The sequence below is a fragment of the Phyllobates terribilis genome, unplaced genomic scaffold, assembly GCF_046119375.1.
Source record: "Phyllobates terribilis strain yellow unplaced genomic scaffold, ASM4611937v1 Scaffold_13__5_contigs__length_258822181, whole genome shotgun sequence".
In the NCBI taxonomy this organism is placed as follows: Eukaryota; Metazoa; Chordata; class Amphibia; order Anura; family Dendrobatidae; genus Phyllobates; species Phyllobates terribilis.
In genome coordinates this window covers 10818795-10842854 of record NW_027362773.1, presented here as the reverse complement: position 1 = coordinate 10842854, position 24060 = coordinate 10818795, and positions in this window count along the sequence as shown.

Sequence of the window (24060 nt, the reverse complement as noted above, 5' to 3'; positions counted from 1 at the left end):
CGCATGTTATGGGGGCCCCAAATGTATGCCGCATGTCATGGGGGACCCAAATGCATGCCGTATGTCATGGGAGCCCCAAATGCATGCTGCATGTCATGTGGGACCCAATTGCATGCCACATGTCATGGGGTCCCCACGTTCATACCGCATGTCATGGGGCCCCACATGCATGTGACATGTCATGGGGGCCCCACATACATGCCGCGTGTCATGGGGGCCACAAGTGCAAGCCGCATGTCATGGGGGCCCCAAATGTATGCCGCATGTCATGGGGGCCCCAAATGTATTCTGCATGTCATTGGGGGCACCAAATGCATGCCGCATGTCATGGGGTCCCACATGCATTCCGCATGTCATGGGGGCTCCAAATACGTGCCGCATGTCATGTGGGCCCTACGTGCATGCCACAAGTCACGGTTACCCCATATGCAAACCGCATGTCATGGGGGCCCCACATGCATTCCCCATGTCATGTGGGCCCCAAATGCATGCTGCATGTCATGGTGGCCCCACGTGCATGCCGCATGTCATGGGGGTACGAAATGCATGCTGCATGTCATGTGGGCCCCAAATGCATGCCGCATGTCATGGGGGCTCCACATGCATGAAGCATGTCATTGTGGCTCCAAATGCATGCGCATGTCATGGGGGCCCAAAATGCATGCTGTATGTCATGGGTGCCCCAAATGCATTCATGCCGCATATTCATGGGGGCCCTACGTGCATGCCGCATGTCATGGGGGCCCCAAATGTATGTTGCATGTCATTGTGGGCCCAAAATGCATGCCGCATGTCATGGGGGCCTCAAATGCACGCTGCATGTCATGGGGTCCCAAATGCATGCCAAATGTCAAGGGGACCCCAAATGCATGACGCATGTCAAGGTGGCCCCACGTGCATGCTGCATGTCATGGGGGCCCCAAATGCATGCCACATGTCAAGGTGGCCCCACGTGCATGCCGCATGTCATGTGGGGGCCCAAATGCGTGCCACATGTCATGGGGGGCCCACGTGCATGCCACATGTCATGAGGGCCCCAAGTGCATGACACATGTCATGAGAGCCCCAAATACGTGCCGCATATTACGGGGGCCCCAAATGCATGCCGCATGTCAAGGGGCCCCCACATGCATGCTGCATGTCATGGGGGCCCCACATTCATGCCGCATGTCATCGTGGCCCCAAATGCATGCATATGTCATGGGGGCCCCAAATACATGCCGCATGTCATGGGGTCCCCAAATGCAAGCCGCATGTCATAGGGGGCCCCAAATGTATGCCTCATGTCATGATGGCCCCAAATGCATGCCGCATGTCATGGGAGCCCCTCATGTATGGCGCATGTCACGGGGGCCGAACATGCATGTCGCGTGTCATGGGGCCCCAAATTCATGCCGTATGTCATGGGGCCCCACATGCCTGCCACATGTCATGGAGGCCCATGTTCATGCCGCATGTCATGGGGTCCCCAAATGCATGCCGCATGTCATGGTGGCCCCACGTGCATGCCACATGTCATGGGGGCCCCAAATGCATGCCGCATGTCATGGGGACCCCAAATGCATGCCGCAAGTCATGGGGGGCCCAAATGCATGCCGCATGTCATGGGGGCCCTACTTGCATACAGCATGTCATGGGGGCCCCAAATGCATGCCGCATGTCATGTGGGGGCCCACATGCATGGCGCATGTCATGGGGACACCTCATGCATGGCGCATGGCATGGGGGCCCCACATGCATGCTGCGTGTCATGGGGGACTCACATACATGTCGCATGTCATGGGGGCCCAAATTCATGCTGCATGTCATGGTGGCCCCAAATGCATGCTGCATGTCTTGGGGTCCCCACGTGCATTCCGCATATCATTGGGGCTCCACATGCATACCGCATGTCATGGGGGTCCCATGTGCATGCCGCATGTCATGGGTGCACCAAATGTAAGCCACTTGTCATGTGGGCCCCTAATACGTGACTCATGTCATGGGGGCCCCAAATGCATGCCAAATGTCAAGGGGGCCCCACGTGCATGCCATGGTGTCCAATTGCATGCCGCAAGTCATGGGGGCCCCAAATAAGTGCCCCATGTCATGAGGGCCCAAAATGCATGCTGCATGTCATGGGGGCCCCAAATGCATGCCCCATTTCTTGGTTTCCCCATGTGCATGCAGCATGTCATGGTTACCCCAAATGCATGGCGCATGTCAGGGGGGTCCCAAATGCATGCCTCATGTAATGGGGGCCCAAATGCATGCCGCATGTCATGGGGGCCCCAAATGCATGCCAAATGTCAAGGGGGCCCCACGTGCATGCCATATGTCATTGGTGTCCAATTGCATGCCGCAAGTCATGGGGGCCCCAAATAAGTGCCCCATGTCATGAGGGCCCAAAATGCATGCTGCATGTCATGGGGGCCCCAAATGCATGCCGCAAGTCAAGGGGGCCCCACGTGCATGCCGCATGTCATGGAGGTTCCAATTACGTGCAGCATGTCATGTCACATGCATGAGGCATGTCATTGGGGTCCCAAATGCATGACGCAAGTCATGGGGACCCCAAATAAGTGCCGCATGTCAAGAGTGCCCCACATGCATGCCGCATGTCATGGGGTACCCAAATGCATGTCGCATGTCATGGGGGCCCCAAATGTATGCCGCATGTCATGGGGGCCGCTAATGCGTGCTGCAGGTCATGAGGGCCCCAAATGCATACCGCATGTCATGGTGGCCCCACATGCGTGCCGCATGCCATGGGGGCCCTATATGCGTGCCGCATGTCATGGGGGCCCCAAATGCATTCCGCATGTCATGGGGGCCCCAAATGCATGCCGCATGTCACGGGGCTTCCAAATGCATGTTGCATGTCAGGGGGCCCAAAGTGCATGCCGCATGTCATGGGGGCCCCAGATGCAAGCCGCATGTCATGGCGGCCTCACGTGAATGACGCATGTCATGGAGGCCACAAATGCATGCTGCATGTCATGGGGGCCCAAAATACATGCCGCATGTCATGGGGGCCTCAAACACGTGCCGCATGTCATGGTACCCAACATGCATGGTGCATGTCATGGGGCCCCACATGCATGCCGCATATAAAGGGGCCCCAAATGCATACCGCATGTCATGGATGACCCACGTGCATGCCGCATGCCACGGGGGCCGCTAATGCGTGCTGCAGGTCATAGGGGTCCCAAATGCATGCCGCATGTCATGGTGGCCCCATGTGCGTGCGGCATGTCATGGGGGCCCCATATATGTGCCGCATGTCATGGGGGCCCCACATGCATGCCGAATATCATGGGGGCTCCAAATGCATGCTGCATGTCATGGGGACCCGCATGCATGCCTTATGTCATGGGGGCCCCACGTGCATGCCGCATGTCATGGGGGAATCAAATGCATGACGCATGTCATGGGGAACCCAATTACGTGCAACATGTCATGGGGGCCCCAAGTGCATGTCGCATGTCATGGGGGCCCCAAGTGCATGTCATATGTCATTGTGGTCCCAAATGCATGCCGCAAGTCATGGGGGCCCCAAATAAGTGCCACATTTCATGGGGTCCCAAATGCATGCCGCAAGTCATGGGGGCCCCAAATAAGTGCCACATTTCATGGGGTCCCCACTTGCATGCTGCATGTCATGGGGGCTCCACATGCATGCCCCATTTCTTGGTTTCCCCATGTGCATGCAGCATGTCATGGTTACCCCAAATGCATGGCGCATGTCAGGGGGGGTCCCAAATGCATGCCTCATGTAATGGGGGCCCAAATGCATGCCGCATGTCATGGGGGCCCCAAATGCACGCTGAATGTCATGGGGGCCCCAAACGCATGCCGCATGTCATTCGGGCCCCAAATTAATGTCGCATGTCAATGTGGCCCCAAATACATGCCGCATGTCATGGAGGCCCCAATTATGTGCCCCATGTCATGGGGGTTCCAATTAGATGCAGCATGTCTTGGCACATGCATGAGGCATGTCATTGGGGTCCCAAATGCATGACGCAAGTCATGGGGACCCCAAATAAGTGCCGCATGTCAAGAGTGCCCCACATGCATGCCGCATGTCATGGGGTACCCAAATGCATGTCGCATGTCATGGGGGCCCCAAATGTATGCCGCATATCATGGGGGCCGCTAATGCGTGCTGCAGGTCATGAGGGCCCCAAATGCATACCGCATGTCATGGTGGCCCCACATGCGTGCCGCATGCCATGGGGGCCCTATATGCGTGCCGCATGTCATGGGAGCCCCAAATGCATGCCGCATGTCATGGGGGCCCCAAATGCATGCCGCATGTCATGGGGCTTCCAAATGCATGTTGCATGTCAGGGGGGCCCAAAGTGCATGCTGCATGTCATGGGGGCCCCAGATGCAAGCCGCATGTCATGGCGGCCTCACGTGAATGGTGCATGTCATGGAGGCCACAAATGCATGCTGCATGTCATGGGGGCCCAAAATACATGACGCATGTCATGGGGGCCTCAAACACGTGCCGCATGTCATGGTACCCAACATGCATGGTGCATGTCATGGGGCCCCACATGCATGCCGCATATAAAGGGGCCCCAAATGCATACCGCATGTCATGGGGTCCCCACTTGCATGCTGCATGTCATGGGGGCTCCACATGCATGCCCCATTTCTTGGTTTCCCCATGTGCATGCAGCATGTCATGGTTACCCCAAATGCATGGCGCATGTCAGGGGGGGTCCCAAATGCATGCCTCATGTAATGGGGGCCCAAATGCATGCCGCATGTCATGGGGGCCCCAAATGCACGCTGAATGTCATGGGGGCCCCAAACGCATGCCGCATGTCATTCGGGCCCCAAATTAATGTCGCATGTCAATGTGGCCCCAAATACATGCCGCATGTCATGGAGGCCCCAATTATGTGCCCCATGTCATGGGGGTTCCAATTAGATGCAGCATGTCTTGGCACATGCATGAGGCATGTCATTGGGGTCCCAAATGCATGCCGCATGCCACGGGGGCCGCTAATGCGTGCTGCAGGTCATAGGGGTCCCAAATGCATGCCGCATGTCATGGTGGCCCCATGTGCGTGCCGCATGTCATGGGGGCCCCATATACGTGCCGCATGTCATGGGGGCCCCACATGCATGCCGAATATCATGGGGGCTCCAAATGCATGCTGCATGTCATGGGGACCCGCATGCATGCCTTATGTCATGGGGGCCCCACGTGCATGCCGCATGTCATGGGGGCATCAAATGTATGCCGAATGTCATGGGGGCCCCAAATGCATGCTGCATGTCATGGGGGCTCCAAATGCATGACGCATGTCATGGGGGCCAAAATTACGTGCAACATGTCATGGGGGCCCCAAGTGCATGTCGCATGTCATGGGGGCCCCAAGTGCATGTCATATGTCATTGTGGTCCCAAATGCATGCCGCAAGTCATGGGGGCCCCAAATAAGTGCCACATTTCATGGGGTCCCCACTTGCATGCTGCATGTCATGGGGGCTCCACATGCATGCCCCATTTCTTGTTTTCCCCATGTGCATGCAGCATGTCATGGTTACCCCAAATGCATGGCGCATGTCAGGGGGGTCCCAAATGCATGCCTCATGTAATGGGGGCCCAAATGCATGCCGCATGTCATGGGGGCCCCAAATGCATGCCAAATGTCAAGGGGGCCCCACGTGCATGCCATATGTCATTGGTGTCCAATTGCATGCCGCAAGTCATGGGGGCCCCAAATAAGTGCCCCATGTCATGAGGGCCCAAAATGCATGCTGCATGTCATGGGGGCCCCAAATGCATGCCGCAAGTCAAGGGGGCCCCACGTGCATGCCGCATATCATGGAGGTTCCAATTACGTGCAGCATGTCATGGCACATGCATGAGGCATGTCATTGGGGTCCCAAATGCATGACGCAAGTCATGGGGACCCCAAATAAGTGCCGCATGTCAAGAGTGCCCCACATGCATGCCGCATGTCATGGGGTACCCAAATGCATGTCGCATATCATGGGGGCCCCAAATGTATGCCGCATGTCATGGGGGCCGCTAATGCGTGCTGCAGGTCATGAGGGCCCCAAATGCATACCGCATGTCATGGTGGCCCCAAATGCATGCCGCATGTCATGGGGCTTCCAAATGCATGTTGCATGTCAGGGGGGCCCAAAGTGCATGCCGCATGTCATGGGGGCCCCAGATGCAAGCCGCATGTCATGGCGGTCTCACGTGAATGACGCATGTCATGGAGGCCACAAATGCATGCTGCATGTCATGGGGGCCCAAAATACATGCCGCATGTCATGGGGGCCTCAAACACGTGCCGCATGTCATGGTACCCAACATGTATGGTGCATGTAGTGGGGCCCCACATGCATGCCGCATATAAAGGGGCCCCAAATGCATACCGCATGTCATGGGGGCCCCAAATAAGTGCCACATTTCATGGGGTCCCAAATGCATGCCGCAAGTCATGGGGGCCCCAAATAAGTGCCACATTTCATGGGGTCCCCACTTGCATGCTGCATGTCATGGGGGCTCCACATGCATGCCCCATTTCTTGGTTTCCCCATGTGCATGCAGCATGTCATGGTTACACCAAATGCATGGCGCATGTCAGGGGGGTCCCAAATGTATGCCTCATGTAATGGGTGCCCAAATGCATGCCACATGTCATGGGGGCCCCAAATGCATGCTGAATGTCATAGGGGCCCCAAACGCATGCCGCATGTCATTCGGGCCACAAATTAATGTCGCATGTCAATGTGGCCCCAAATACATGCCACATGTCATGGAGGCCCCAATTATGTGCCCCATGTCATGGGGGCCCCACTTGCATGCAGCATGTCATGGGTGTCCCAAATACATGTCGCATGTCATGGGGGCCATAAAATGCATGCCGCATGTCATGGGGGCCCCACGTGCATGCCGCATGTCATGGGGGCCCCACATGCATGCCGCATGTCATGGGGATCACAAATGCATGTCGCATGTCATGGGGGCCCCAAATGCATGCCACATGTCAAGGGGGCCCCACGTGCATGCCATATGTCATTGGTGTCCAATTGCATGCCGCAAGTCATGGGGGCCCCAAATAAGTGCCCCATGTCATGAGGGCCCAAAATGCATGCTGCATGTCATGGGGGCCCCAAATGCATGCCGCAAGTCAAGGGGCCCCACGTGCATGACGCATGTCATGGGGGCCCCAATTACGTGCAGCATGTCATGGCACATGCATGAGGCATGTCATTGGGGTCCCAAATGCATGAAGCAAGTCATGGGGACCCCAAATAAGTGCCGCATGTCAAGAGTGTCCCACATGCATGCCGCATGTCATGGGGTACCCAAATGCATGTCGCATGTCATGGGGGCCCCAAATAACTGCCGCATGTCATGGGGGCCCCAAAAGCATGCCGCATGTCATGGGGGCCCCAAATCCATGTCAAATGTCATGGGTGCCCACATGAATGCCGCATGTCATCAGGGCCCCACATGCATGCCGCATGTCATGGGGACCCGAGATGCATGTCGCATGTCATGGGGGCCCCACATGCATGGCGCATGTCATGGGGGTTTCACGTGAATGCCACATTTCGTGGTTACCCCATGTGCATGTCGCATGTCATGGGTACCCCAAATGCATGTCGCATGTCATGGGGGCCCCAAATGTATGCCGCATGTCATGGGGCCCCAAATGCATGCCACATGTCATGGGGGCCTCATATGCATGCCACATGTCATGGGGGCCCCACATGCATGCCGCATGTCATGGGGGCCCCAAATGCATGCCGCATTTCTTGGTTGTCCCATGTGCATGCCGCATAACATGGGTACCCCAAATGAATGTCGCATGTCAGGGGCCCTCAAATGTATGCCGCATGTCATGGGGGCCCAATAGAATGCTTCATGTCGTGGGGGCCCCAAATGCATGCCACATGTCAAGGGGGCCCCAAGTGCAAGACGCATGTCATGGGGGCCCCAAATGTATGCCGCATGTCATGGGGGCCCCAAATGCATTCTGCATGTCATGGGGGCCCCAAATGTATGCCACATGTCATGGGGGCCCCAAATATGTGCCGCATATCATGGGGGCCCAACGTGCATGCCGCATGCCATGTGTACCCCAAATGCATGCCGCATGTCATGGGAGCCCCAAATGGATGTCGCTTGTCATGGGGGCCCCTAATGCATGCCGCATGTCATGGGGGCCCCAAATGCATGCCGCATGTCATGGGGGCCCCAAATACGTGCTGCATGTCATGGGGGCCCCACGTGCATGTCGCATGTCAGGGGGGGCCCAAATTCATGCAACATGTCATGGGGGCCCCACGTGCATGCAGCGTGTCATGGGGGCCACAAGTGCATGACGCATGTCATGGGGGCCCCAAATGTATACCACATGTCATGGGGCCCCAAATGCATTCTGCATTTCATGGGGGCCCCAAATTCATGCCCCATGTCATAGGGGCCCCACGTGCATGCCGCATGCCATGCGTACCCCTGATGCATGCCACATATCATGGGGTTCCCAAATGCATGTCGCATGTCATGGGGGCCCCTAATGCTTGCCGCATGTCATGGGGGACCCAAATGCATTAAAAATGTAATGGAGGCCCCAAATACGTGCCCCATGTCATAGGGGCCCCACGTGCATGCCGCATGCCATGCGTACCCCTGATGCATGCCGCATGTCAGGTGGGCCCCAAATGCATGCCGCATGTCATGGGGTCCCCACGTGCATTCCGCATGTCATGGGGGCTCTATATGCATGCCCCCTGTCATGGGGGCCCTACGTGCATGCCTCATGTGATAGGGGCCCCAAAAGCATGCCGCTTGTCATGGGGGCCCCAAATGTATGTCGCATGTCATGGGGGCCTCAAATGCATGCGTCATGTCATGGGGGCCCCACATGCATGCCGCATGTCATGGGGGCCCCAAATGTATGCCGCATGTCATGGGGGCCCCAAATGCATTCTGCATGTCATGGGGGCTCCAAATGTATGCCGCATGTCATGGGGGACCCAAATGCATGCCGTATGTCATGGGAGCCCCAAATGCATGCTGCATGTCATGTGGGACCCAATTGCATGCCACATGTCATGGGGTCCCCACGTTCATACCGCATGTCATGGGGCCCCACATGCATGTGACATGTCATGGGGGCCCCACATACATGCCGCGTGTCATGGGGGCCACAAGTGCAAGCCGCATGTCATGGGGGCCCCAAATGTATGCCGCATGTCATGGGGGCCCCAAATGTATTCTGCATGTCATTGGGGGCACCAAATTGCATGCCACATGTCATGGCGTCCCCACGTTCATACCGCATGTCATGGGGCCCCACATGCATGTGACATGTCATGGGGGCCCCACATACATGCCGCGTGTCATGGGGGCCACAAGTGCAAGCCGCATGTCATGGGGTCCCACATGCATTCCGCATGTCATGGGGGCTCCACATATGTGCCGCATGTCATGTGGGCCCTACGTGCATGCCACAAGTCACGGGTACCCCATATGCAAACCGCATGTCATGGGGGCCCCACATGCATTCCCCATGTCATGTGGGCCCCAAATGCATGCTGCATGTCATGGTGGCCCCACGTGCATGCCGCATGTCATGGGGGTACGAAATGCATGCTGCATGTCATGTGGGCCCCAAATGCATGCCGCATGTCATGGGGGCTCCACATGCATGAAGCATGTCATTGGGGCTCCAAATGCATGCGCATGTCATGGGGGCCCAAAATGCATGCTGTATGTCATGGGTGCCCCAAATGCATACATGCCGCATGTCATGGGGGCCCTACGTGCATGCCACATGTCATGGGGGCCCCAAATGTATGTTGCATGTCATTGTGGGCCCAAAATGCATGCCGCATGTCATGGGGGCCTCAAATGCACGCTGCATGTCATGGGGTCCCAAATGCATGCCACATGTCAAGGGGACCCCAAATGCATGACGCATGTCAAGGTGGCCCCACGTGCATGCTGCATGTCATGGGGGCCCCAAATGTATGCCACATGTCAAGGTGGCCCCACGTGCATGCCGCATGTCATGTGGGGGCCCAAATGCGTGCCACATGTCATGGGGGGCCCACGTGCATGCCACATGTCATGAGGGCCCCAAGTGCATGACGCATGTCATGAGAGCCCCAAATACGTGCCGCATATTACGGGGGCCCCAAATGCATGCCGCATGTCAAGGGGCCCCCACATGCATGCCGCATGTCATGGGGGCCCCACATTCATGCCGCATGTCATCGTGGCCCCAAATGCATGCATATGTCATGGGGGCCCCAAATGCATGCCGCATGTCATGGGGTCCCCAAATGCAAGCCGCATGTCATAGGGGGCCCCAAATGTATGCCTCATGTCATGATGGCCCCAAATGCATGCCGCATGTCATGGGAGCCCCACATGTATGGCGCATGTCACGGGGGCCGAACATGCATGTCGAGTGTCATGGGGCCCCAAATTCATGCCGTATGTCATGGGGCCCCACATGCCTGCCACATGTCATGGGGGCCCATGTTCATGCCGCATGTCATGGGGTCCCCAAATGCATGCCGCATGTCATGGTGGCCCCACGTGCATGCCACATGTCATGGGGGCCCCAAATGCATGCCGCATGTCATGGGGACCCCAAATGCATGCCGCAAGTCATGGGGGGCCCAAATGCATGCCGCATGTCATGGGGCCCTACTTGCATACAGCATGTCATGGGGGCCCCAAATGCATGCCGCATGTCATGTGGGGGCCCACATGCATGGCGCATGTCATGGGGAACCCTCATGCATGGCGCATGGCATGGGGGCCCCACATGCATGCTGCGTGTCATGGGGGACTCACATACATGTCGCATGTCATGGGGGCCCAAATTCATGCTGCATGTCATGGTGGCCCCAAATGCATGCTGCATGTCTTGGGGTCCCCACGTGCATTCCGCATATCATGGGGGCTCCACATGCATACCGCATGTCATGGGGGTCCCATGTGCATGCCGCATTTCATGGGTGCACCAAATGTAAGTCACTTGTCATGTGGGACCCTAATACGTGACTCATGTCATGGGGGCCCGACATGCATGCTACAAGTCATGGGGGGCCCAAATGCATGCCGCATGTCATGGGGGCCCCACTTGCATACAGCATGTCATGGGGGAACCAAATGCATGCCGCAAGTCATGGGGGGCCCAAATGCATGCCGCATGTCATGGGGACCCCACTTGTATACAGCATGTCATAGGGGGCCCCAAATGTATGCCGCATGTCATGATGGCCCCAAATGCATGTCTCATGTCATGGGGGCCAAAAATGCATTCAGCATGTTATGGGGGCCCCAAATGCACGCTGCATGTCATGGGGGACCCAAATGCATGAGGTTTGTCATGGGGGCCCACGTGCATGCCGCATGTCATGGGGAACCGAGATGCATGTCGCATGTCATGGGGGCCCCAAATGCATGCCGCATTTCATGGGGGGCCCACATGCATGGCGCATGTCATGGGGGGTTCACGTGAATACCACATTTCGTGGTTACCCCATGTGCATGTCGCATGTCATTGGTACCCCAAATGCATGTCGCATGTCATGGGGGCCCCAAATGTATGCCGCATGTCATGGGGCCCCAAATGCATGCCACATGTCATGGGGGCCTCACATGCATGCCACATGTCATGGGGGCCCCACATGCATGCCGCATGTCATGGGTCCCCACTTGCATACAGCATGTCATAGGGGGCCCCAAATGCATTCCTCATGTCATGGGGGCCAAAAATGCATTCAGCATGTTATGGGGGCCCCAAATGCACGATGCATGTCATGGGGGACCCAAATGCATGCCGTTTGTCATGGGGGCCCCACGTGCATGCCGCATGTCATGGGGCCCCCAAGTGCATGTCGCATGTCATGGGGGCCCCAAATGTATGCCGCATGTCATGGGGGCCGCTAATGCGTGCTGCAGGTCATGAGGGCCCCAAATGCATACCGCATGTCATGGTGGCCCCACATGCGTGCCGCATGCCATGGGGGCCCTATATGCGTGCCGCATGTCATGGGGGCCCCACTTGCATGGCCCATGTCATGGGGCCCCAAATACATGCGCATGTCATGTGGGTCCCGGATGCATGCTGCATGTCATGGGGGCCCAAAGTGCATGCCGCATGTCATGGGGGCCCCAGATGCAAGCCACATGTCATGGCGGCCTCACGTGAATGACGCATGTCATGGAGGTCACAAATGCATGCTGCATGTCATGGGGGGCCAAAATACATGCCGCATGTCATGGGGGCCTCAAACACGTGCCGCATGTCATGGTACCCAACATGCATGGTGCATGTCATGGGGCCCCACATGCATGCCGCATATAAAGGGGCCCCAAATGCATACCGCATGTCATGGATGACTCATGTGCATGCCGCATGCCATGGGGGTCGCTAATGCGTGCTGCAGGTCATAGGGGTCCCAAATGCATGCCGCATGTCATGGTGGCCCCATGTGCGTGCCGCATGTCATGGGGGCCCCATATACGTGCCGCATGTCATGGGGGCCCCATATACGTGCCGCATGTCATGGGGGCCCCACATGCATGCAGAATATCATGGGGGCTCCAAATGCATGCTGCATGTCATGGGGACCCGCATGCATGCCTTATGTCATGGGGCCCCCACGTGCATGCCGCATGTCATGGGGGCATCAAATGTATGCCGCATGTCATGGGGGCCCCAAATGCATGCCGCATGTCATGGGGGCTCCAAATGCATGACGCATGTCATGGGGGCCCCAATTACGTGCAACATGTCATGGGGGCCCCAAGTGCATGTCGCATGTCATGGGGGCCACAAGTGCATGTCATATGTCATTGTGGTCCCAAATGCATGCCGCAAGTCATGGGGGCCCCAAATAAGTGCCACGTTTCATGGGGTCCCCACTTGCATGCTGCATGTCATGGGGGCTCCACATGCATGCCCCATTTCTTGTTTTCCCCATGTGCATGCAGCATGTCATGGTTACCCCAAATGCATGGCGCATGTCAGGGGGGTCCCAAATGCATGCCTCATGTAATGGGGGCCCAAATGCATGCCGCATGTCACGGGGTCCCCAAATGCATGCTGAATGTCATGGGGGCCCCAAACGCATGCCGCATGACATTCGGGCCCCAAATTAATGTCGCATGTCAATGTGGCCCCAAATACATGCCGCATGTCATGAAGGCCCCAATTATGTGCCGCATGTCATGGGGGCCCCACTTGCATGCAGCATGTCATGGGTGTCCCAAATACATGTCGCATGTCATGGGGGCCATAAAATGCATGACGCATGTCATGGGGGCCCCACGTGCATGCCGCATGTCATGGGGGCCCCACATACATGCCGCATGTCATGGAGGCCCCAATTATGTGCCCCATGTCATGGGGGTTCCAATTAGATGCAGCATGTCTTGGCACATGCATGAGGCATGTCATTGGGGTCCCAAATGCATGACGCAAGTCATGGGGACCCCAAATAAGTGCCGCATGTCAAGAGTGCCCCACATACATGCCGCATGTCATGGGGTACCCAAATGCATGTCGCATGTCATGGGGGCCCCAAATGTATGCCGCATGTCATGGGGGCCGCTAATGCGTGCTGCAGGTCATGAGGGCCCCAAATGCATACCGCATGTCATGGTGGCCCGAAATGCATGCCGCATGTCATGGGGCTTCCAAATGCATGTTGCATGTCAGGGGGGCCCAAAGTGCATGCCGCATGTCATGGGGGCCCCAGATGCAAGCCGCATGTCATGGCGGCCTCACATGAATGACGCATGTCATGGAGGCCACAAATGCATGCTGCATGTCATGGGGGCCCAAAATACATGCCGCATGTCATGGGGGCCTCAAACACGTGCCGCATGTCATGGTACCCAACATACATGGTGCATGTCATGGGGCCCCACATGCATGCCGCATATAAAGGGGCCCCAAATGCATACCGCATGTCATGGATGACCCACTTGCATGCCGCATGCCACGGGGGCCGCTATTGCGTGCTGCAGGTCATAGGGGTCCCAAATGCATGCCGCATGTCATGGTGGCCCTATGTGCGTGCCGCATGTCATGGGGGCCCCATATACGTGCCGCATGTCATGGGGGCCCCACATACATGCCGAATATCATGGGGGCTCCAAATGCATGCTGCATGTCATGGGGACCCGCATGCATGCCTTATGTCATGGGGGCCCCACGTGCATGCCGCATGTCATGGGGGCATCAAATGCATGACGCATGTCATGGGGGCCCCAATTACGTGCAACATGTCATGGGGGCCCCAAGTGCATGTCGCATGTCATGGGGGCCCCAAGTGCATGTCATATGTCATTGTGGTCCCAAATGCATGCCGCAAGTCATGGGGGCCCCAAATAAGTGCCACATTTCATGGGGTCCCAAATGCATGCCGCAAGTCATGGGGGCCCCAAATAAGTGCCACATTTCATGGGGTCCCCACTTGCATGCTGCATGTCATGGGGGCTCCACATGCATGCCCCATTTCTTGGTTTCCCCATGTGCATGCAGCATGTCATGGTTGCCCCAAATGCATGGCGCATGTCAGGGGGGTCCCAAATGCATGCCTCATGTAATGGGTGCCCAAATGCATGCCGCATGTCATGGGGGCCCCAAATGCATGCTGAATGTCATGGGGGCCCCAAACGCATGCCGCATGTCATTCGGGCCCCAAATTAATGTCGCATGTCAATGTGGCCCCAAATACATGCCGCATGTCATGGAGGCCCCAATTATGTGCCCCATGTCATGGGGGCCCCACTTGCATGCAGCATGTCATGGGTGTCCCAAATACATGTCGCATGTCATGGGGGCCATAAAATGCATGACGCATGTCATGGGGGCCCCACGTGCATGCCGCATGTCATGGGGGCCCCACATGCATGCCGCATGTCATTGGTGTCCAATTGCATGCCGCAAGTCATGGGGGCCCCAAATAAGTGCCCCATGTCATGAGGGCCCAAAATGCATGCTGCATGTCATGGGGGCCCCAAATGCATGCCGCAAGTCAAGGGGGCCCCACGTGCATGCCTCATGTCATGGGGGCCCCAATTACGTGCAGCATGTCATGGCACATGCATGAGGCATGTCATTGGGGTCCCAAATGCATGAAGCAAGTCATGGGGACCCCAAATAAGTGCCACATGTCAAGAGTGTCCCACATGCATGCCGCATGTCATGGGGTACCCAAATGCATGTCGCATGTCATGAGGGCCCCAAATAACTGCCGCATGTCATGGGGGCCCCAAAAGCATGCCGCATGTCATGGGGGCCCCAAATCCATGCCAAATGTCATGGGTGCCCACATGAATGCCGCATGTCATGAGGGCCTCACATGCATGCCGCATGTCATGGGGACCCGAGATGCATGTCGCATGTCATGGGGGCCCCGCATGCATGGCGCATGTCATGGGGGTTTCACGTGAATGCCACATTTCGTGGTTACCCCATGTGCATGTCGCATGTCATGGGTACCCCAAATGCATGTCGCATGTCATGGGGGCCCCAAATGCATGCCGCATGTCATGGAGGTTCCAATTACGTGCAGCATGTCATGGCACATGCATGAGGCATGTCATTGGGGTCCCAAATGCATGACGCAAGTCATGGGGACCCCAAATAAGTGCCGCATGTCAAGAGTGCCCCACATGCATGCCGCATGTCATGGGGTACCCAAATGCATGTCGCATGTCATGGGGGCCCCAAATGTATGCCGCATGTCATGGGGGCCGCTAATGCATGCTGCAGGTCATGAGGGCCCCAAATGCATACCGCATGTCATGGTGGCCCCACATGCGTGCCGCATGACATGGGGGCCCTATATGCGTGCCGCATGTCATGGGGGCCCCAAATGCATGCCGCATGTCATGGGGGCCCCAAATGCATGCCGCATGTCATGGGGCTTCCAAATGCATGTTGCATGTCAGGGGGGCCCAAAGTGCATGCCGCATGTCATGGGGGCCCCAGATGCAAGCCGCATGTCATGGCGGCCTCACGTGAATGGCGCATGTCATGGAGGCCACAAATGCATGCTGCATGTCATGGGGGCCCAAAATACATGCCGCATGTCATGGGGGCCTCAAACACGTGCCGCATGTCATGGTACCCAACATGCATGGTGCATGGCATGGGGCCCCACATGCATGCCGCATATAAAGGGGCCCCAAATGCATATCGCATGTCATGGATGACCCACGTGCATGCCGCATGCCACGGGGGCCGCTAATGCGTGCTGCAGGTCATAGGGGTCCCAAATGCATGCCGCATGTCATGGTGGCCCCATGTGCGTGCCGCATGTCATGGGGGCCCCATATACGTGCCGCATGTCATGGGGGCCCCACATGCATGCCGAAGATCATGGGGGCTCCAAATGCATGCTGCATGTCATGGGGACCCGCATGCATGCCTTATGTCATGGGTGCCCCACGTGCATGCCGCATGTCATGGGGGCATCAAATGTATGCCGCATGTGATGGGGGCCCCAAATGCATGCTGCATGTCATGGGGGCTCCAAATGCATGACGCATGTCATGGGGGCCCCAATTACGTGCAACATGTCATGGGGGCCCCAAGTGCATGTCGCATATCATGGGGGCCCCAAGTGCATGTCATATGTCATTGTGGTCCCAAATGCATGCCGCAAGTCATGGGGGCCCCAAATAAGTGCCACATTTCAGGGGGTCCCCACTTGCATGCTGCATGTCATGGGGGCTCCACATGCATGCCCCATTTCTTGTTTTCCCCATGTGCATGCAGCATGTCATGGTTACCCCAAATGCATGGCGCATGTCAGGGGGGTCCCAAATACATGCCTCATGTAATGGGGGCCCAAATGCATGCCGCATGTCATGGGGGCCCCAAATGCATGCCAAATGTCAAGGGGGCCCCACGTGCATGCCATATGTCATTGGTGTCCAATTGCATGCCGCAAGTCATGGGGGCCCCAAATAAGTGCCCCATGTCATGAGGGCCCAAAATGCATGCTGCATGTCATGGGGGCCCCAAATGCATGCCGCAAGTCAAGGGGGCCCCACGTGCATGCCACATGTCATGGGGGCCCCAATTACGTGCAGCATGTCATGGCACATGCATGAGGCATGTCATTGGGGTCCCAAATGCATGAAGCAAGTCATGGGGACCCCAAATAAGTGCCGCATGTCAAGAGTGTCCCACATGCATGCCGCATGGCATGGGGTACCCAAATGCATGTCGCATGTCATGGGGGCCCCAAATAACTGCCGCATGTCATGGGGGCCCCAAATCCATGCCAAATGTCATGGGTGCCCACATGAATGCCGCATGTCATGAGGGCCCCACATGCATGCCGCATGTCATGGGGACCCGAGATGCATGTCGCATGTCATGGGGGCCCCACATGCATGGCGCATGTCATGGGGGTTTCACGTGAATGCCACATTTCGTGGTTACCCCATGTGCATGTCGCATGTCATGGGTACCCCAAATGCATGTCGCATGTCATCGGGGCCCCAAATGTATGCCGCATGTCATGGGGCCCCAAATGCATGCCACATGTCATGGGGGCCTCATATGCATGCCACATGTCATGGGGGCCCCACATGCATGCCGCATGTCATGGGGGCCCCAAATGCATGCCGCATTTCTTGGTTGTCCCATGTGCATGCCGCATAACATGGGTACCCCAAATGAATGTCGCATGTCAGGGGCCCTCAAATGCATGCCGCATGTCATGGGGGCCCAATAGAATGCTTCATGTCGTGGGGGCCCCAAATGCATGCCACATGTCAAGGGGGCCCCAAGTGCAAGACGCATGTCATGGGGGCCCCAAATGCATGCCGCATATCATGGGGGCCCCAATTATGTGCCGCATGTCATGGGGGCCCAACATGCATGCCGCATGTCATGCCTGTCCCAAATGCATGCCGCATTTCATGGGGGCCCCAAGTGCATGCCACAAGTCATGGGGGGCCCAAATGCATGCCGCATGTCTTGGGGGCCCCACATGCAAGCCACATGTCAAGGGGGCCCAAGTGCATGTAGCATGCCATTGAGCCCCAAATGCATGCTGCATGTCATGGGGCCCCAAATGCATGCTACTTGTCATGGGGGCCCCACATGCAAGCCACATGTCAAGGGGGCCCCAAGTGCATGCAGCATGCCATTGAGCCCCAAATGCATGCTGCATGTCATGGGGCCCCAAATGCATGCCGCATGTCACGGGTGCCCCAAATGCATGCCGCGTGTCATGGGGGCCCCAAATGCATGCCGCATGTCATGGGGGCCCCACATGCATGGCGCATGTCATGGGGGCCCAAAATGCATGCCGCATGTCATAGGGGCCCCAAATGCATGCCGCATGTCAAGGTGGCCCCACGTGCATGCCGCATGTCATGTGGGGGCCCAAATGCGTGCCACATGTCATGGGGGGCCCACGTGCATGCCACATGTCATGAGGGCCCCAAGTGCATGACGCATGTCATGAGAGCCCCAAATACGTGTCGCATATCACAGGGGCCCCAAATGCATGCCGCATATCAAGGGGGCCCCACATTCATGCCGCATGTCATGGGGGCCCCACATTCATGCCGCATGTCATCGTGGCCCCAAATGCATGCATATGTCATGGGGGTCCCAAATGCATGCCGCATGTCATCGGGTCCCCAAATGCAAGCCGCATGTCATAGGGGCCCCAAATGCATGCCTCATGTCATGATGGCCCCAAATGGATGCCGCATGTCATGGGGGCCCCAAATGCATGCCACATGTCTTAGGGGCCCCACGTGCATGCCGCATGTCATGGGGGCCCCAAATGCATGCCGCATGTCATGGGGGCCCCACGTGCATGCCACAAGTCATGGGGGGCCCAAATGCATGCCGCATGTCTTGGGGGCCCCACTTGCATACAGCATGTCACGGGGGAACCAAATGCATGCCGCAAGTCATGGGGGGCCCAAATGCATGCCGCATGTCATGGGGGCCCCACTTGCATACAGCATGTCATAGGGGGCCCCAAATGTATGACGCATGTCATGATGGCCCCAAATGCATGCCTCGTGTCATGGGGGCCACAAATGCATTCAGCATGTTGTGGGGGCCCCAAATGCACGCTGCATGTCATGGGGGCCCCAAATGCAAGCCGCATGTCATGGGGGCCAAACATGTATGGCGCATGTCACGAGGGCCGAACATGCATGCCGCGTGTCATGTGGCCCCAAATTTATGCCACATGTATTGGGGGCCCCACGTGCATGCCGCATGTCATGGGGGCCCCAAATGCATGCCGCATGTCATGGTGGCCCCACGTGCATGCCACATGTCATGGGGGGCCCAAATGCATGCCGCATGTCATGGGGGCCCCACTTGCATACAGCATGTCATGGGGGAACCAAATGCATGCCGCAAGTCATGGGGGGGCCCAAATGCATGCCGTATGTCATGGGGGCCCCACTTGCATACAGCATGTCATAGGGGGCCCCAAATGTATGCCGCATGTCATGATGGCCCCAAATGCATGCCTCATGTCATGGCGGCCAAAAATGCATTCAGCATGTTATGGGGGCCCCAAATGCACGCTGCATGTCATGGGGGACCCAAATGCATGCCGCATGTCATGGGGGCCCCAAATGCTTGCCGCATGTCATGGGGGCCCCACATGTATGGCGCATGTCACGGGGGCCGAACATGCATGCCGCGTGTCATGGGGCCCCAAATTCATGCCACATGTCTTGGGGGTCCCACGTGCATGCCGCATGTAATGGGGGCCCCAAATGCATGCCGTATGTCATGGGGCCCCACATGCCTGCCGCATGTCATGGGGGCCCATGTTCATGCCGCATGTCATGGGGTCCCCAAATGCATGCCGCATGTCATGGTGGCCCCACATGCATGCCGCATGTCATGGGGGGCCCAAATGCATGCCGCATGTCATGGGGGCCCCACGTGCATGCCGCAAGTCATGGGGGGCCCAAATGCATGCCCCATGTCATGGGGGCCCCACTTGCATACAGCATGTCATGTGGGCCCCAAATGCATGCCACATGTCATGGGGGCCCCAAATGCATGCCGCATGTCACAAGGGCCCCAAATACATGCCGCATGTCATAAGGGCCCCACGTGCATGTGGCATGTCATGGAGGCCCCAATTATGTGCCGCATGTCATGGGGGCCCCACTTGCATGCAGCATGTCATGGGTGTCCCAAATACATGTTGCATGTCATGGGGGCCCCAAATGCATGCCACATGTCAAGGGGGCCCCACGTGCTTGCCATATGTCATTGGTGTCCAATTGCATGCCGCAAGTCATGGGGGCCCCAATTAAGTGCCCCATGTCATGAGGGCCCAAAATGCATGCTGCATGTCATGGGGGCACCAAATGTAAGCCACTTGTCATGTGGGCCCCTAATACGTGACTCATGTCATGGGGGCCCCAAATGCATGCCAAATGTCAAGGGGGCCCCACGTGCATGCCATGGTGTCCAATTGCATGCCGCAAGTCATGGGGGCCCCAAATAAGTGCCCCATGTCATGAGGGCCCAAAATGCATGCTGCATGTCATGGGGGCCCCAAATGCATGCCCCATTTCTTGGTTTCCCCATGTGCATGCAGCATGTCATGGTTACCCCAAATGCATGGCGCATGTCAGGGGGGTCCCAAATGCATGCCTCATGTAATGGGGGCCCAAATGCATGCCGCATGTCATGGGGGCCCCAAATGCATGCCAAATGTCAAGGGGGCCCCACGTGCATGCCATATGTCATTGGTGTCCAATTGCATGCCGCAAGTCATGGGGGCCCCAAATAAGTGCCCCATGTCATGAGGGCCCAAAATGCATGCTGCATGTCATGGGGGCCCCAAATGCATGCCGCAAGTCAAGGGGGCCCCACGTGCATGCCGCATGTCATGGAGGTTCCAATTACGTGCAGCATGTCATGTCACATGCATGAGGCATGTCATTGGGGTCCCAAATGCATGACGCAAGTCATGGGGACCCCAAATAAGTGCCGCATGTCAAGAGTGCCCCACATGCATGCCGCATGTCATGGGGTACCCAAATGCATGTCGCATGTCATGGGGGCCCCAAATGTATGCCGCATGTCATGGGGGCCGCTAATGCGTGCTGCAGGTCATGAGGGCCCCAAATGCATACCGCATGTCATGGTGGCCCCACATGCGTGCCGCATGCCATGGGGGCCCTATATGCGTGCCGCATGTCATGGGGGCCCCAAATGCATTCCGCATGTCATGGGGGCCCCAAATGCATGCCGCATGTCACGGGGCTTCCAAATGCATGTTGCATGTCAGGGGGCCCAAAGTGCATGCCGCATGTCATGGGGGCCCCAGATGCAAGCCGCATGTCATGGCGGCCTCACGTGAATGACGCATGTCATGGAGGCCACAAATGCATGCTGCATGTCATGGGGGCCCAAAATACATGCCGCATGTCATGGGGGCCTCAAACACGTGCCGCATGTCATGGTACCCAACATGCATGGTGCATGTCATGGGGCCCCACATGCATGCCGCATATAAAGGGGCCCCAAATGCATACCGCATGTCATGGATGACCCACGTGCATGCCGCATGCCACGGGGGCCGCTAATGCGTGCTGCAGGTCATAGGGGTCCCAAATGCATGCCGCATGTCATGGTGGCCCCATGTGCGTGCGGCATGTCATGGGGGCCCCATATATGTGCCGCATGTCATGGGGGCCCCACATGCATGCCGAATATCATGGGGGCTCCAAATGCATGCTGCATGTCATGGGGACCCGCATGCATGCCTTATGTCATGGGGGCCCCACGTGCATGCCGCATGTCATGGGGGAATCAAATGCATGACGCATGTCATGGGGAACCCAATTACGTGCAACATGTCATGGGGGCCCCAAGTGCATGTCGCATGTCATGGGGGCCCCAAGTGCATGTCATATGTCATTGTGGTCCCAAATGCATGCCGCAAGTCATGGGGGCCCCAAATAAGTGCCACATTTCATGGGGTCCCAAATGCATGCCGCAAGTCATGGGGGCCCCAAATAAGTGCCACATTTCATGGGGTCCCCACTTGCATGCTGCATGTCATGGGGGCTCCACATGCATGCCCCATTTCTTGGTTTCCCCATGTGCATGCAGCATGTCATGGTTACCCCAAATGCATGGCGCATGTCAGGGGGGGTCCCAAATGCATGCCTCATGTAATGGGGGCCCAAATGCATGCCGCATGTCATGGGGGCCCCAAATGCACGCTGAATGTCATGGGGGCCCCAAACGCATGCCGCATGTCATTCGGGCCCCAAATTAATGTCGCATGTCAATGTGGCCCCAAATACATGCCGCATGTCATGGAGGCCCCAATTATGTGCCCCATGTCATGGGGGTTCCAATTAGATGCAGCATGTCTTGGCACATGCATGAGGCATGTCATTGGGGTCCCAAATGCATGACGCAAGTCATGGGGACCCCAAATAAGTGCCGCATGTCAAGAGTGCCCCACATGCATGCCGCATGTCATGGGGTACCCAAATGCATGTCGCATGTCATGGGGGCCCCAAATGTATGCCGCATATCATGGGGGCCGCTAATGCGTGCTGCAGGTCATGAGGGCCCCAAATGCATACCGCATGTCATGGTGGCCCCACATGCGTGCCGCATGCCATGGGGGCCCTATATGCGTGCCGCATGTCATGGGAGCCCCAAATGCATGCCGCATGTCATGGGGGCCCCAAATGCATGCCGCATGTCATGGGGCTTCCAAATGCATGTTGCATGTCAGGGGGGCCCAAAGTGCATGCTGCATGTCATGGGGGCCCCAGATGCAAGCCGCATGTCATGGCGGCCTCACGTGAATGGTGCATGTCATGGAGGCCACAAATGCATGCTGCATGTCATGGGGGCCCAAAATACATGACGCATGTCATGGGGGCCTCAAACACGTGCCGCATGTCATGGTACCCAACATGCATGGTGCATGTCATGGGGCCCCACATGCATGCCGCATATAAAGGGGCCCCAAATGCATACCGCATGTCATGGGGTCCCCACTTGCATGCTGCATGTCATGGGGGCTCCACATGCATGCCCCATTTCTTGGTTTCCCCATGTGCATGCAGCATGTCATGGTTACCCCAAATGCATGGCGCATGTCAGGGGGGGTCCCAAATGCATGCCTCATGTAATGGGGGCCCAAATGCATGCCGCATGTCATGGGGGCCCCAAATGCATGCCAAATGTCAAGGGGGCCCCACGTGCATGCCATATGTCATTGGTGTCCAATTGCATGCCGCAAGTCATGGGGGCCCCAAATAAGTGCCCCATGTCATGAGGGCCCAAAATGCATGCTGCATGTCATGGGGGCCCCAAATGCATGCCGCAAGTCAAGGGGGCCCCACGTGCATGCCGCATGTCATGGAGGTTCCAATTACGTGCAGCATGTCATGTCACATGCATGAGGCATGTCATTGGGGTCCCAAATGCATGACGCAAGTCATGGGGACCCCAAATAAGTGCCGCATGTCAAGAGTGCCCCACATGCATGCCGCATGTCATGGGGTACCCAAATGCATGTCGCATGTCATGGGGGCCCCAAATGTATGCCGCATGTCATGGGGGCCGCTAATGCGTGCTGCAGGTCATGAGGGCCCCAAATGCATACCGCATGTCATGGTGGCCCCACATGCGTGCCGCATGCCATGGGGGCCCTATATGCGTGCCGCATGTCATGGGGGCCCCAAATGCATTCCGCATGTCATGGGGGCCCCAAATGCATGCCGCATGTCACGGGGCTTCCAAATGCATGTTGCATGTCAGGGGGCCCAAAGTGCATGCCGCATGTCATGGGGGCCCCAGATGCAAGCCGCATGTCATGGCGGCCTCACGTGAATGACGCATGTCATGGAGGCCACAAATGCATGCTGCATGTCATGGGGGCCCAAAATACATGCCGCATGTCATGGGGGCCTCAAACACGTGCCGCATGTCATGGTACCCAACATGCATGGTGCATGTCATGGGGCCCCACATGCATGCCGCATATAAAGGGGCCCCAAATGCATACCGCATGT